Source organism: Phalangium opilio, unplaced genomic scaffold (genome assembly GCF_054372755.1).
Source record: "Phalangium opilio isolate 3A_F unplaced genomic scaffold, DU_Popi_V2 ptg000061l_1, whole genome shotgun sequence".
In the NCBI taxonomy this organism is placed as follows: Eukaryota; Metazoa; Arthropoda; class Arachnida; order Opiliones; family Phalangiidae; genus Phalangium; species Phalangium opilio.
In genome coordinates this window covers 3719653-3735933 of record NW_028324178.1, presented here as the reverse complement: position 1 = coordinate 3735933, position 16281 = coordinate 3719653, and the positions used below count along the sequence as shown (strand labels likewise).

General features: G+C 44.8%; 6 non-coding genes across 6 annotated transcripts; all 6 read left to right on the top strand.

Annotated features, from left to right (window-relative positions):
- Window positions 1–6083: 6083 nt before the first annotated feature.
- On the top strand, window positions 6084–6205 carry TRNAL-CAA (transfer RNA leucine (anticodon CAA)). Its single transcript has 2 exons — window positions 6084–6121; window positions 6160–6205. It is a non-coding gene; the product is annotated as a tRNA-Leu (tRNA).
- A 4310-nt stretch (window positions 6206–10515) lies between these two features.
- Window positions 10516–10637, top strand: TRNAL-CAA (transfer RNA leucine (anticodon CAA)). Its single transcript has 2 exons — window positions 10516–10553; window positions 10592–10637. It is a non-coding gene; the product is annotated as a tRNA-Leu (tRNA).
- Window positions 10638–11271: 634 nt separating this feature from the next.
- On the top strand, window positions 11272–11393 carry TRNAL-CAA (transfer RNA leucine (anticodon CAA)). Its single transcript has 2 exons — window positions 11272–11309; window positions 11348–11393. It is a non-coding gene; the product is annotated as a tRNA-Leu (tRNA).
- Window positions 11394–12991: 1598 nt separating this feature from the next.
- Window positions 12992–13113, top strand: TRNAL-CAA (transfer RNA leucine (anticodon CAA)). Its single transcript has 2 exons — window positions 12992–13029; window positions 13068–13113. It is a non-coding gene; the product is annotated as a tRNA-Leu (tRNA).
- A 2165-nt stretch (window positions 13114–15278) lies between these two features.
- TRNAL-CAA (transfer RNA leucine (anticodon CAA)) lies at window positions 15279–15400 on the top strand. Its single transcript has 2 exons — window positions 15279–15316; window positions 15355–15400. It is a non-coding gene; the product is annotated as a tRNA-Leu (tRNA).
- Window positions 15401–15845: 445 nt separating this feature from the next.
- TRNAL-CAA (transfer RNA leucine (anticodon CAA)) lies at window positions 15846–15967 on the top strand. The gene is made up of 2 exons: window positions 15846–15883; window positions 15922–15967. It is a non-coding gene; the product is annotated as a tRNA-Leu (tRNA).
- The last annotated feature ends 314 nt before the right edge of the window (window positions 15968–16281 follow it).

Here is a 16281-nt window from a genome sequence, read left to right as displayed (position 1 = left end):
CGATATGTTTTAAGAAATTAACTGGAAGAGATGTAATTAATTAAACGTCCAAATTACAAGAGACCACGTCAGGATGCCCGAGCGGTCTAAGGCGCTAGACTCAAGGGGCTTAGTTTCTTTCGTTCACGACGTGAATTTGTGTATTCTGGTCCTCGTATGAGGGCGTGGGTTCGAATCCCACTTCTGATACGATATGTTTTATGAAAATAACTGGAAGAGATGTAATTTATACAACGTCCCAATTGAATGAATCCAAGTTAGGGTGGCCGAGCGGTCTAAGGCGCCAGACTCAAGGGGCTCAGTTTCCTTCGTTCACAACGTGAATTTGTGTATTCTGGTCCTCGTATGAGGGCCTGGGTTCGAATCCCACTTCTGACACGATATGTTTTATGAAATTAACTGGAAGAGATGTAATTTATAAAACATCCCAAATGAATGAATCCAAGTCAGGGTGGCCGAGCGGTCTAAGGCGCTACACTCAAGGGGCTTAGTTTCTTTCGTTCACGACGTGAATCTGTGTATTCTGGTCCTCGTATGAGGGCGTGGGTTCGAATCCCACTTCTGACACGATATGTTTTATGAAATTAACTGGAAGAGATGTAATTTATAAAACGTCCAAATCAGAAGTGACCACGTCAGGATGGCGGAGCGGTCTAAGGCGCCAGACTCAAGGGGCTCAGTTTCCTTCGTTCACAACGTGAATCTGTGTATTCTGGTCCTCGTATGAGGGCGTGGGTTCGAATCCCACTTCTGATACGCTATGTTTTATGAAAATAACTGGAAGAGATGTAATTTAAAACGTCCAAACTAGATAAAACCACGTCAGGATGGCCGAGCGGTCTATGCCGCCATACTCAAGTGACCAAGTTTCTTTCGTTCTCAACGTGAATCAGTGTATTCTGCTCCTCGTATGAGGGCGTGGGTTGGAATCCCACTTCTGGCACGATATGTGTTATGAAATTATTTGGAAGAGATGTAATTTATAAAACGTCCCAATTGAATGAATCCAAGTCAGGATGGCCGAGCGGTCTAAGGCGCCAGACTCAAGGGGCGTAGTTTCTTTCGTTCACAACGTGAATCTGTGTATTCTGGTCCTCGTCTGAGGGCGTGGGTTCGAATACCACTTCTGATACGATATGTTTTATGAAAATAACTGGAAGAGATGTAATTTAAAACGTCCAAACTAGATAAAACCACGTCAGGATGCCCGAGCGGTCTAAGGCGCTAGACTCAGGGGCTTAGTTTCATTCCTTCCCGATGTGGTCTGTGTATTCTGGCCCTCGAATGAGGGCGTGGTTTCGAATCCCAATTCTGACACGATGTTTTATAAATTTAACTGGAAAAGATGTAATTTATAAAACGTCCATAGAAAATGAATCCACGTCAGGATGGCCGAGCGGTCTAAGGCGCCAGACTCAAGTGACCAAGTTTCTTTCGTTCTCAACGTGAATCAGTGTATTCTGCTCCTCGTATGAGGGCGTGGGTTGGAATCCCACTTCTGGCACGATATGTGTTATGAAATTAACTGGAAGAGATGTAATTTATAAAACGTCCCAATTGAATGAATCCAAGTCAGGATGGCCGAGCGGTCTATGGCGCCAGACTCAAGGGGCTCAGTTTCCTTCGTTTACAACGTGAATCTGTGTATTCTGGTCCTCGTATGAGGGCCTGGGTTCGAATCCCACTTCTGACACGATATGTTTTATGAAATTAACTGGAAGAGATGTAATTTATAAAACATCCCAAATGAATGAATCCAAGTCAGGGTGGCCGAGCGGTCTAAGGCGCTACACTCAAGGGGCTTAGTTTCTTTCGTTCACGACGTGAATCTGTGTATTCTGGTCCTCGTATGAGGGCGTGGGTTCGAATCCCACTTCTGACACGATATGTTTTATGAAATTAACTGGAAGAGATGTAATTTATAAAACGTCCAAATCAGAAGTGACCACGTCAGGATGGCGGAGCGGTCTAAGGCGCCAGACTCAAGGGGCTCAGTTTCCTTCGTTCACAACGTGAATCTGTGTATTCTGGTCCTCGTATGAGGGCGTGGGTTCGAATCCCACTTCTGATACGATATGTTTTATGAAAATAACTGGAAGAGATGTAATTTAAAACGTCCAAACTAGATAAAACCACGTCAGGATGGCCGAGCGGTCTATGCCGCCAGACTCAAGTGACCAAGTTTCTTTCGTTCTCAACGTGAATCAGTGTATTCTGCTCCTCGTATGAGGGCGTGGGTTGGAATCCCACTTCTGGCACGATATGTGTTATGAAATTATTTGGAAGAGATGTAATTTATAAAACGTCCCAATTGAATGAATCCAAGTCAGGATGGCCGAGCGGTCTAAGGCGCCAGACTCAAGGGGCGTAGTTTCTTTCGTTCACAACGTGAATCTGTGTATTCTGGTCCTCGTCTGAGGGCGTGGGTTCGAATACCACTTCTGATACGATATGTTTTATGAAAATAACTGGAAGAGATGTAATTTAAAACGTCCAAACTAGATAAAACCACGTCAGGATGCCCGAGCGGTCTAAGGCGCTAGACTCAGGGGCTTAGTTTCATTCCTTCCCGATGTGGTCTGTGTATTCTGGCCCTCGAATGAGGGCGTGGTTTCGAATCCCAATTCTGACACGATGTTTTATAAATTTAACTGGAAAAGATGTAATTTATAAAACGTCCATAGAAAATGAATCCACGTCAGGATGGCCGAGCGGTCTAAGGCGCCAGACTCAAGTGACCAAGTTTCTTTCGTTCTCAACGTGAATCAGTGTATTCTGCTCCTCGTATGAGGGCGTGGGTTGGAATCCCACTTCTGGCACGATATGTGTTATGAAATTAACTGGAAGAGATGTAATTTATAAAACGTCCCAATTGAATGAATCCAAGTCAGGATGGCCGAGCGGTCTATGGCGCCAGACTCAAGGGGCTCAGTTTCCTTCGTTTACAACGTGAATCTGTGTATTCTGGTCCTCGTATGAGGGCCTGGGTTCGAATCCCACTTCTGACACGATATGTTTTATGAAATTAACTGGAAGAGATGTAATTTATAAAACATCCCAAATGAATGAATCCAAGTCAGGGTGGCCGAGCGGTCTAAGGCGCTACACTCAAGGGGCTTAGTTTCTTTCGTTCACGACGTGAATCTGTGTATTCTGGTCCTCGTATGAGGGCGTGGGTTCGAATCCCACTTCTGACACGATATGTTTTATGAAATTAACTGGAAGAGATGTAATTTATAAAACGTCCAAATCAGAAGTGACCACGTCAGGATGGCGGAGCGGTCTAAGGCGCCAGACTCAAGGGGCTCAGTTTCCTTCGTTCACAACGTGAATCTGTGTATTCTGGTCCTCGTATGAGGGCGTGGGTTCGAATCCCACTTCTGATACGATATGTTTTATGAAAATAACTGGAAGAGATGTAATTTAAAACGTCCAAACTAGATAAAACCACGTCAGGATGGCCGAGCGGTCTATGCCGCCAGACTCAAGTGACCAAGTTTCTTTCGTTCTCAACGTGAATCAGTGTATTCTGCTCCTCGTATGAGGGCGTGGGTTGGAATCCCACTTCTGGCACGATATGTGTTATGAAATTATTTGGAAGAGATGTAATTTATAAAACGTCCCAATTGAATGAATCCAAGTCAGGATGGCCGAGCGGTCTAAGGCGCCAGACTCAAGGGGCGTAGTTTCTTTCGTTCACAACGTGAATCTGTGTATTCTGGTCCTCGTCTGAGGGCGTGGGTTCGAATACCACTTCTGATACGATATGTTTTATGAAAATAACTGGAAGAGATGTAATTTAAAACGTCCAAACTAGATAAAACCACGTCAGGATGCCCGAGCGGTCTAAGGCGCTAGACTCAGGGGCTTAGTTTCATTCCTTCCCGATGTGGTCTGTGTATTCTGGCCCTCGAATGAGGGCGTGGTTTCGAATCCCAATTCTGACACGATGTTTTATAAATTTAACTGGAAAAGATGTAATTTATAAAACGTCCATAGAAAATGAATCCACGTCAGGATGGCCGAGCGGTCTAAGGCGCCAGACTCAAGTGACCAAGTTTCTTTCGTTCTCAACGTGAATCAGTGTATTCTGCTCCTCGTATGAGGGCGTGGGTTGGAATCCCACTTCTGGCACGATATGTGTTATGAAATTAACTGGAAGAGATGTAATTTATAAAACGTCCCAATTGAATGAATCCAAGTCAGGATGGCCGAGCGGTCTATGGCGCCAGACTCAAGGGGCTCAGTTTCCTTCGTTTACAACGTGAATCTGTGTATTCTGGTCCTCGTATGAGGGCCTGGGTTCGAATCCCACTTCTGACACGATATGTTTTATGAAATTAACTGGAAGAGATGTAATTTATAAAACATCCCAAATGAATGAATCCAAGTCAGGGTGGCCGAGCGGTCTAAGGCGCTACACTCAAGGGGCTTAGTTTCTTTCGTTCACGACGTGAATCTGTGTATTCTGGTCCTCGTATGAGGGCGTGGGTTCGAATCCCACTTCTGACACGATATGTTTTATGAAATTAACTGGAAGAGATGTAATTTATAAAACGTCCAAATCAGAAGTGACCACGTCAGGATGGCGGAGCGGTCTAAGGCGCCAGACTCAAGGGGCTCAGTTTCCTTCGTTCACAACGTGAATCTGTGTATTCTGGTCCTCGTATGAGGGCGTGGGTTCGAATCCCACTTCTGATACGATATGTTTTATGAAAATAACTGGAAGAGATGTAATTTAAAACGTCCAAACTAGATAAAACCACGTCAGGATGGCCGAGCGGTCTATGCCGCCAGACTCAAGTGACCAAGTTTCTTTCGTTCTCAACGTGAATCAGTGTATTCTGCTCCTCGTATGAGGGCGTGGGTTGGAATCCCACTTCTGGCACGATATGTGTTATGAAATTATTTGGAAGAGATGTAATTTATAAAACGTCCCAATTGAATGAATCCAAGTCAGGATGGCCGAGCGGTCTAAGGCGCCAGACTCAAGGGGCGTAGTTTCTTTCGTTCACAACGTGAATCTGTGTATTCTGGTCCTCGTCTGAGGGCGTGGGTTCGAATACCACTTCTGATACGATATGTTTTATGAAAATAACTGGAAGAGATGTAATTTAAAACGTCCAAACTAGATAAAACCACGTCAGGATGCCCGAGCGGTCTAAGGCGCTAGACTCAGGGGCTTAGTTTCATTCCTTCCCGATGTGGTCTGTGTATTCTGGCCCTCGAATGAGGGCGTGGTTTCGAATCCCAATTCTGACACGATGTTTTATAAATTTAACTGGAAAAGATGTAATTTATAAAACGTCCATAGAAAATGAATCCACGTCAGGATGGCCGAGCGGTCTAAGGCGCCAGACTCAAGTGACCAAGTTTCTTTCGTTCTCAACGTGAATCAGTGTATTCTGCTCCTCGTATGAGGGCGTGGGTTGGAATCCCACTTCTGGCACGATATGTGTTATGAAATTAACTGGAAGAGATGTAATTTATAAAACGTCCCAATTGAATGAATCCAAGTCAGGATGGCCGAGCGGTCTATGGCGCCAGACTCAAGGGGCTCAGTTTCCTTCGTTTACAACGTGAATCTGTGTATTCTGGTCCTCGTATGATGGCGTGGGTTCGAATCCCAATTCTGACACGATATGTTTTAAGAAATTAACTGGAAGAGATGTAATTAATTAAACGTCCAAATTACAAGAGACCACGTCAGGATGCCCGAAGCGGTCTAAGGCGCCAGACTCAAGGGGCTCAGTTTCCTTCGTTCACAACGTGAATCTGTGTATTCTGGTCCTCGTATGAGGGCGTGGGTTCGAATCCCACTTCTGACACGATATGTTTTAAGAAATTAACTGGAAGAGATGTAATTAATTAAACGTCCAAATTACAAGAGACCACGTCAGGATGCCCGAGCGGTCTAAGGCGCTAGACTCAATAGGCTTAGTTTCTTTCGTTCACGACGTGAATCTGTGTATTCTGGTCCTCGTATGAGGGCGTGGGTTCGAATCCCATTTCTGATACGATATGTTTTATGAAAATAACTGGAAGAGATGTAATTTATAAAACGGACAATTAAATGAATCCAAGTCAGGATGGCCGAGCGGTCTAAGGCGCCAGATTCAAGGGGCTCAGTGTCCTTCGTTCACAACGCGAATCTGTGTATTCTGGTCCTCGTATGAGGGCGTGGGTTCGAATCCCACTTCTGACACGATATGTTTTAAGAAATTAACTGGAAGAGATGTAATTAATTAAACGTCCAAATTACAAGAGACCACGTCAGGATGCCCGAGCGGTCTAAGGCGCTAGACTCAAGGGGCTTAGTTTCTTTCGTTCACGACGTGAATTTGTGTATTCTGGTCCTCGTATGAGGGCGTGGGTTCGAATCCCACTTCTGATACGGTATGTTTTATGAAAATAACTGGAAGAGATGTAATTTATACAACGTCCCAATTGAATGAATCCAAGTTAGGGTGGCCGAGCGGTCTAAGGCGCCAGACTCAAGGGGCTCAGTTTCCTTCGTTCACAACGTGAATTTGTGTATTCTGGTCCTCGTATGAGGGCCTGGGTTCGAATCCCACTTCTGACACGATATGTTTTATGAAATTAACTGGAAGAGATGTAATTTATAAAACATCCCAAATGAATGAATCCAAGTCAGGGTGGCCGAGCGGTCTAAGGCGCTACACTCAAGGGGCTTAGTTTCTTTCGTTCACGACGTGAATCTGTGTATTCTGGTCCTCGTATGAGGGCGTGGGTTCGAATCCCACTTCTGACACGATATGTTTTATGAAATTAACTGGAAGAGATGTAATTTATAAAACGTCCAAATCAGAAGTGACCACGTCAGGATGGCGGAGCGGTCTAAGGCGCCAGACTCAAGGGGCTCAGTTTCCTTCGTTCACAACGTGAATCTGTGTATTCTGGTCCTCGTATGAGGGCGTGGGTTCGAATCCCACTTCTGATACGATATGTTTTATGAAAATAACTGGAAGAGATGTAATTTAAAACGTCCAAACTAGATAAAACCACGTCAGGATGGCCGAGCGGTCTAAGGCGCCAGACTCAAGTGACCAAGTTTCTTTCGTTCTCAACGTGAATCAGTGTATTCTGCTCCTCGTATGAGGGCGTGGGTTGGAATCCCACTTCTGGCACGATATGTGTTATGAAATTATTTGGAAGAGATGTAATTTATAAAACGTCCCAATTGAATGAATCCAAGTCAGGATGGCCGAGCGGTCTAAGGCGCCAGACTCAAGGGGCGTAGTTTCTTTCGTTCACAACGTGAATCTGTGTATTCTGGTCCTCGTCTGAGGGCGTGGGTTCGAATACCACTTCTGATACGATATGTTTTATGAAAATAACTGGAATAGATGAAATTTAAAACGTCCAAACTAGATAAAACCACGTCAGGATGCCCGAGCGGTCTAAGGCGCTAGACTCAGGGGCTTAGTTTCATTCCTTCCCGATATGGTCTGTGTATTCTGGCCCTCGAATGAGGGCGTGGTTTCGAATCCCAATTCTGACACGATGTTTTATAAATTTAACTGGAAAAGATGTAATTTATAAAACGTCCATAGAAAATGAATCCACGTCAGGATGGCCGAGCGGTCTAAGGCGCCAGACTCAAGTGACCAAGTTTCTTTCGTTCTCAACGTGAATCAGTGTATTCTGCTCCTCGTATGAGGGCGTGGGTTGGAATCCCACTTCTGGCACGATATGTGTTATGAAATTAACTGGAAGAGATGTAATTTATAAAACGTCCCAATTGAATGAATCCAAGTCAGGATGGCCGAGCGGTCTATGGCGCCAGACTCAAGGGGCTCAGTTTCCTTCGTTTACAACGTGAATCTGTGTATTCTGGTCCTCGTATGAGGGCGTGGGTTCGAATCCCAATTCTGACCAGTGTTGGGCAAATCGCGAATTACGTTGTACTACCAAGCGGGGGAAATTCGGTGAATGATCGAAAAATTCGCGAATTTGCCCACCTCTTATTCTGACACGATATGTTTTAAGAAATTAACTGGAAGAGATGTAATTAATTAAACGTCCAAATTACAAGAGACCACGTCAGGATGCCCGAGCGGTCTAAGGCGCCAGACTCAAGGGGCTCAGTTTCCTTCGTTCACAACGTGAATCTGTGTATTCTGGTCCTCGTATAAGGGCGTGGGTTCGAATCCCACTTCTGACACGATATTTTTTAAGAAATTAACTGGAAGAGATGTAATTAATTAAACGTCCAAATTACAAGAGACCACGTCAGGATGCCCGAGCGGTCTAAGGCGCTAGACTCAAGGGGCTTAGTTTCTTTCGTTCACGACGTGAATCTGTGTACTCTGGTCCTCGTATGAGGGCGTGGGTTCGAATCCCACTTCTGATACGATATGTTTTATGAAAATAACTGGAAGAGATGTAATTTAAAATGTCCAAACTAGATAAAACCACGTCAGGACGCCCGAGCGGACTAAGGCGCTAGACTCAAGGGGCTTAGTTTCATTCCTTCCCGATGTGGTCTGTGTATTCTGGCCCTCGAATGAGGGCGTGGTTTCGAATCCTAATTCTGACACGATGTTTTATAAATTTAACTGGAAAAGATGTAGTTTATAAAACGTCCGAATTGAATGAATCCAAGTCAGTATGGCCGAGCGGTCTAAGGCGCCAGACTCAAGTGACCAAGTTTCTTCCGTTCTCAACGTGAATCAGTGTATTCTGCTCCTCGTATGAGGCCGAGGGTTGGAATCTCACTTCTGGCACGATATGTGTTATGAAATTAACTGGAAGAGATGTAATTTATAAAACGTCCCAATTAAATGAATCCAAGTCAGGATGGCGGAGCGGTCTAAGGTGTCAGACTCAAGGGGCTCAGTTTCGTTCGTTCACAACGTGAATCTGTGTATTCTGGTCCTCGTATGAGGGCGTGGGTTCGAATCCCACTTCTGACACGATATGTTTTATGAAATTAACTGGAAGAGATGTAATTTATAAAACATCCCAAATGAATGAATCCAAGTCAGGGTGGCCGAGCGGTCTAAGGCGCTACACTCAAGGGGCTTAGTTTCTTTCGTTCACGACGTGAATCTGTGTATTCTGGTCCTCGTATGAGGGCGTGGGTTCGAATCCCACTTCTGACACGATTTGTTTTATGAAATTAACTGGAAGAGATGTAATTTATAAAACGTCCAAATCAGAAGTGACCACGTCAGGATGGCGGAGCGGTCTAAGGCGCCAGACTCAAGGGGCTCAGTTTCCTTCGTTCACAACGTGAATCTGTGTATTCTGGTCGTCGTATGAGGGCGTGAGTTCGAATCCCACTTCTGACACGATATGTTTTATGAAATTAACTGGAAGAGATGTAATTTATAAAACGTCCAAATTAGAAGTGACCACGCCAGGATGGCGGAGCGGTCTAAGGCGCAAGACTCAAGGGGCGTAGTTTCTTTCGTTCACAAAGTGAATCTGTGTATTCTGGTCCTCGTATGAGGGCGTGGGTTCGAATCCCACTTCTGACACGATATGTTTTATGAAATTAACTGGAAGAGATGTAATTTATAAAACATCCCAATTGAATGAATCCAAGTCAGGGTGGCCCAGCGGTCTAGGGCGCTACACTCAATGGGCTTAGTTTCTTTCGTTCACGACGTGAATCTGTGTATTCTGGTCCTCGTATGAGGGCGTGGGTTCGAATCCCACTTCTGACACGATATGTTTTATGAAATTAACTGGAAGAGATGTAATTTATAAAACATCCCAATTGAATGAATCCAAGTCAGGTCGGCCGAGCGGTCTAAGGCGCCAGACTCAAGGGGGTCAGTTTCCTTCGTTCACAACGTGAATCTGTGTATTCTGGTCCTCGTTTGAGGGCGTGGGTTCGAATCCCACTTCTGGCACGATATGTTTTATGAAATTAACTGGAAGAGATGTAATTTATAAAACATCCCAATTGAATGAATCCAAGTCAGGTCGGCCGAGCGGTCTAAGGCGCCAGACTCAAGGGGGTCAGTTTCCTTCGTTCACGACGTGAATCTGTGTATTCTGGTCCTCGTATGAGGGCGTGGGTTCGAATCCCACTTCTGACACGATATGTTTTGTGAAATTAACTGGAAGAGATGTAATTTATAAAACGTCCAAATTAAAAGTGACCACGTCAGGATGGCGGAGCGGTCTAAGGCGCCAGACTCAAGGGACCTAGTTTCTTTCGTTCTCAACGTGAATCAGTGTATTCTGCTCCTCATATGAGGACGTGGGTTCGAATCCCACTTCTGACACGATATGTTTTGTGAAATTATCTGGAAGAGATGTAGTTAATGAAACGTCCAAATTACAAGAGACCACGTCAGGATGGCCGAGCGGTCTAAGGCGATAGATTCAAGGGGCTTAGTTTCTTTCGTTCACGACGTGAATCTGTCTATTCTAGTCCTCGTATGAGGGCTTGGGTTCGAATCCCACTTCTGACACGAAAATGTTTATGAAATTAACTGGAAGAGATGTAATTTATAAAACCCCCCAATTGATAGAATCCATGTCAGGATGGCCGAGCGGTCTAAGGCGCCAGACTCAAGGGGCTCAGTTTCCTTCGTTCACAACGTGAATCTGTGTTTTCTGGTCCTCGTATGAGGGCGTGGGTTCGAATCCCACTTCTGACAAGATATGTTTTATGAAATTAACTGGAAGAGATGTAATTTATAAAACGTCCCAATTGAATGAATCCAAGTCAGGATGGCGGAGCGGTCTAAGGCGCCAGACTCAAGGGACCTAGTTTCTTTCGTTCTCAACGTGAATCAGTGTATTCTGTTCCTCGTATGAGGGCGTGGGTTCGAATCCCACTTCTGACACGATATGTTTTATGAAATTAACTGGAAGAGATGTAATTTATAAAAAGTCCCAATTGAATGAATTCAAGTCAGGATGGCGGAGCGGTCTAAGGCGCCAGACTCAAGGGGCTCAGTTTCGTTCGTTCACAACGTGAATCTGTGTATTCTGGTCCTCGTATGAGGGCGTGGGTTCGAATCCCACTTCTGACACGATATGTTTTATGAAATTAACTGGAAGAGATGTAATTTATAAAACATCCCAAATGAATGAATCCAAGTCAGGGTGGCCGAGCGGTCTAAGGCGCTACACTCAAGGGGCTTAGTTTCTTTCGTTCACGACGTGAATCTGTGTATTCTGGTCATCGTATGAGGGCGTGGGTTCGAATCCCACTTCTGACACGAAAAGGTTTATGAAATTAACTGGAAGAGATGTAATTTATAAAACGCCCCAATTGATAGAATCCATGTCAGGATGGCCGAGCGGTCTAAGGCGCCAGACTCAAGGGGCTCAGTTTCCTTCGTTCACAACGTGAATCTGTGTTTTCTGGTCCTCGTATGAGGGCGTGGGTTCGAATCCCACTTCTGACACGATATGTTTTATAAAATTAACTGGAAGAGATGTAATTTATAAAACGTCCAAATTAAAAGTGACCACGTCAGGATGGCGGAGCGGTCTAAGGCGCCAGACTCAAGGGACCTAGTTTCTTTCGTTCTCAACGTGAATCAGTGTATTCTGCTCCTCATACGAGGACGTGGGTTCGAATCCCACTTCTGACACGATATGTTTTATGAAATTAACTGGAAGAGATGTAATTTATAAAACGTCCAATTTAGAAGTGACCACGTCAGGATGGCGGTGCGGTCTAAAGGCCTGTCCAGACTGACACATTTTGCGAGTTCGCATCTTCGCTTTGCTTGTTTGCAAGATCGCGCTACTGTCCACATTGGGTTTTCGCTACATTGCGTCCTCACCTCGCGAACATACAAATTTCTTGAGACAAGGCCAAGAATTTCGCGCCTTCGCGAGAAAAGCACCAATCACAGACGAGAAGAAGGCTGGGGCGATTAGTTCCGATTTTCTCTTTGGACAACGTCGCCATCGACAGGCAGATGGCTCAAACTTTATTGGCTCTCAGAATGGGAAAAGCAAAATTTTTGCGTGTATCAGGACAGAAGTGCAAATGTTTTTCGTGATCTGTTGCGAAGATGCGAATAGACGATGGCGCGAACACGCGAGCGCGAGTTCAATGTGGACAAAGCTTAAAGCGCCAGACTCAAGGGGCTCAGTTTCCTTTGTTCAAAACGTGAATCTGTGTATTCTGGTCCTCGTATGAGGGCGTGGGTTCGAATCCCACTTCTGACATGATATTTTTTATGAAATTAACTGGAAGAGATGTAATTTATAAAACGTCCAAATTAGAAGTGACCACGCCAGGATGGCGGAGCGGTCTAAGGCGCAAGACTCAAGGGGCGTAGTTTCTTTCGTTCACAAAGTGAATCTGTGTATTCTGGTCCTCGTATGAGGGCGTGGGTTCGAATCCCACTTCTGACACGATATGTTTTATGAAATTAACTTGAAGAGATGCAATTTATAAAACATCCCAATTGAATGAATCCAAGTCAGGGTGGCCCAGAGGTCTAGGGCGCTACACTCAATGGGCTTAGTTTCTTTCGTTCACGACGTGAATCTGTGTATTCTGGTCCTCGTGTGAGGGCGTGGGTTCGAATCCCACTTCTGACACGATATGTTTTATGAAATTAACTGGAAGAGATGTAATTTATAAAACATCCCAATTGAATGAATCCAAGTCAGGTCGGCCGAGCGGTCTAAGGCGCCAGACTCAAGGGGGTAAGTTTCCTTCGTTCACAACGTGAATCTGTGTATTCTGGTCCTCGTATGAAGGCGTGGGTTCGAATCCCACTTCTGGCACGATATGTTTTATGAAATTAACTGGAAGAGATGTAATTTATAAAACATCCCAATTGAATGAATCCAAGTCAGGTCGGCCGAGCGGTCTAAGGCGCCAGACTCAAGGGGCTCAGTTTCCTTCGTTCACAACGTGAATCTGTGTTTTCTGGTCCTCGTATGAGGGCGTGGGTTCGAATCCCACTTCTGACACGATATGTTTTATGAAATTAACTGGAAGACATGTAATTTATAAAACGTCCGAACTGAATGAATCCAAGTCAGGATGGCCGAGCGGTCTAAGGCGCCAGACTCAAGGGGCTCAGTTTCCTTCGTTCACAACGTGAATCTGTGTTTTCTGGTCCTCGTATGAGGGCGTGGGTTCGAATCCCACTTCTGACACGATATGTTTTATGAAATTAACTGGAAGAGGTGTAATTTATAAAACGTCCGAATTGAATGAATCCAAGTAAGGATGGCCGAGCGGTCTAAGGCGCCAGACTCAAGGGGCTTAGTTTCTTTCGTTAACAACGTGAATCTGTGTATTCTGGTCCTCGTATGAGGGCGTGGGTTCGAATCCCACTTCTGACACGATATTTTTTATGAAATTAACTAGAATAGATGTAATTTATAAAACGTCCCAATTGAAAGAATCCATGTCAGGATGACCGAGCGGTCTAAGGCGCCAGACTCAAGGGGCTTAGTTTCCTTCGTTCACAACGTGAATCTGTGTATTCTGGTCCTCGTATGAGGGCGTGGGTTCGAATCCCACTTCTGACACGATATGTTTTATGAAATTAACTAGAATAGATGTAATTTATAAAACGTCCCAATTGAAAGAATCCATGTCAGGATGACCGAGCGGTCTAAGGCGCCAGACTCAAGGGGCTCAGTTTCCTTCGTTCACAACGTGAATCTGTGTTTTCTGGTCCTCGTATGAGGGCGTGGGTTCGAATCCCACTTCTGACACGATATGTTTTATAAAATTAACTGGAAGAGATGTAATTTATAAAACGTCCAAATTAAAAGTGACCACGTCAGGATGGCGGAGCGGTCTAAGGCGCCAGACTCAAGGGACCTAGTTTCTTTCGTTCTCAACGTGAATCAGTGTATTCTGCTCCTCATACGAGGACGTGGGTTCGAATCCCACTTCTGACACGATATGTTTTATGAAATTAACTGGAAGAGATGTAATTTATAAAACGTCCAATTTAGAAGTGACCACGTCAGGATGGCGGTGCGGTCTAAAGGCCTGTCCAGACTGACACATTTTGCGAGTTCGCATCTTCGCTTTGCTTGTTTGCAAGATCGCGCTACTGTCCACATTGGGTTTTCGCTACATTGCGTCCTCACCTCGCGAACATACAAATTTCTTGAGACAAGGCCAAGAATTTCGCGCCTTCGCGAGAAAAGCACCAATCACAGACGAGAAGAAGGCTGGGGCGATTAGTTCCGATTTTCTCTTTGGACAACGTCGCCATCGACAGGCAGATGGCTCAAACTTTATTGGCTCTCAGAATGGGAAAAGCAAAATTTTTGCGTGTATCAGGACAGAAGTGCAAATGTTTTTCGTGATCTGTTGCGAAGATGCGAATAGACGATGGCGCGAACACGCGAGCGCGAGTTCAATGTGGACAAAGCTTAAAGCGCCAGACTCAAGGGGCTCAGTTTCCTTTGTTCAAAACGTGAATCTGTGTATTCTGGTCCTCGTATGAGGGCGTGGGTTCGAATCCCACTTCTGACATGATATTTTTTATGAAATTAACTGGAAGAGATGTAATTTATAAAACGTCCAAATTAGAAGTGACCACGCCAGGATGGCGGAGCGGTCTAAGGCGCAAGACTCAAGGGGCGTAGTTTCTTTCGTTCACAAAGTGAATCTGTGTATTCTGGTCCTCGTATGAGGGCGTGGGTTCGAATCCCACTTCTGACACGATATGTTTTATGAAATTAACTTGAAGAGATGCAATTTATAAAACATCCCAATTGAATGAATCCAAGTCAGGGTGGCCCAGAGGTCTAGGGCGCTACACTCAATGGGCTTAGTTTCTTTCGTTCACGACGTGAATCTGTGTATTCTGGTCCTCGTGTGAGGGCGTGGGTTCGAATCCCACTTCTGACACGATATGTTTTATGAAATTAACTGGAAGAGATGTAATTTATAAAACATCCCAATTGAATGAATCCAAGTCAGGTCGGCCGAGCGGTCTAAGGCGCCAGACTCAAGGGGGTAAGTTTCCTTCGTTCACAACGTGAATCTGTGTATTCTGGTCCTCGTATGAAGGCGTGGGTTCGAATCCCACTTCTGGCACGATATGTTTTATGAAATTAACTGGAAGAGATGTAATTTATAAAACATCCCAATTGAATGAATCCAAGTCAGGTCGGCCGAGCGGTCTAAGGCGCCAGACTCAAGGGGCTCAGTTTCCTTCGTTCACAACGTGAATCTGTGTTTTCTGGTCCTCGTATGAGGGCGTGGGTTCGAATCCCACTTCTGACACGATATGTTTTATGAAATTAACTGGAAGACATGTAATTTATAAAACGTCCGAACTGAATGAATCCAAGTCAGGATGGCCGAGCGGTCTAAGGCGCCAGACTCAAGGGGCTCAGTTTCCTTCGTTCACAACGTGAATCTGTGTTTTCTGGTCCTCGTATGAGGGCGTGGGTTCGAATCCCACTTCTGACACGATATGTTTTATGAAATTAACTGGAAGAGGTGTAATTTATAAAACGTCCGAATTGAATGAATCCAAGTAAGGATGGCCGAGCGGTCTAAGGCGCCAGACTCAAGGGGCTTAGTTTCTTTCGTTAACAACGTGAATCTGTGTATTCTGGTCCTCGTATGAGGGCGTGGGTTCGAATCCCACTTCTGACACGATATTTTTTATGAAATTAACTAGAATAGATGTAATTTATAAAACGTCCCAATTGAAAGAATCCATGTCAGGATGACCGAGCGGTCTAAGGCGCCAGACTCAAGGGGCTTAGTTTCCTTCGTTCACAACGTGAATCTGTGTATTCTGGTCCTCGTATGAGGGCGTGGGTTCGAATCCCACTTCTGACACGATATGTTTTATGAAATTAACTGGAAGAGATGTAATTTATAAAACGTCCGAATTGAATGAATCCAAGTCAGGATGGCCGAGCGGTCTAAGGCGCCAGACTCAAGGGGCTCAGTTTCCTTCGTTAACAACGTGAATCTGTGTATTCTGGTCCTCGTATGAGGGCGTGGGTTCGAATCCCACTTCTGACACGATATGTTTTATGAAATTAACTAGAATAGATGTAATTTATAAAACGTCCCAATTGAAAGAATCCATGTCAGGATGACCGAGCGGTCTAAGGCGCCAGACTCAAAGGGCTTAGTTTCCTTCGTTCACAACGTGAATATGTGTATTCTGGTCCTCGTATGAGGGCGTGGGTTCGAATCCCACTTCTGACACGATATGTTTTGTGAAATTAACTGGAAGAGATGTAGTTAATGAAACGTCCAAATTACAAGAGACCACGTCAGGATGGCCGAGCGGTCTAAGGCGATAGATTCAAGGGGATTAGTTTCTTTCGTTC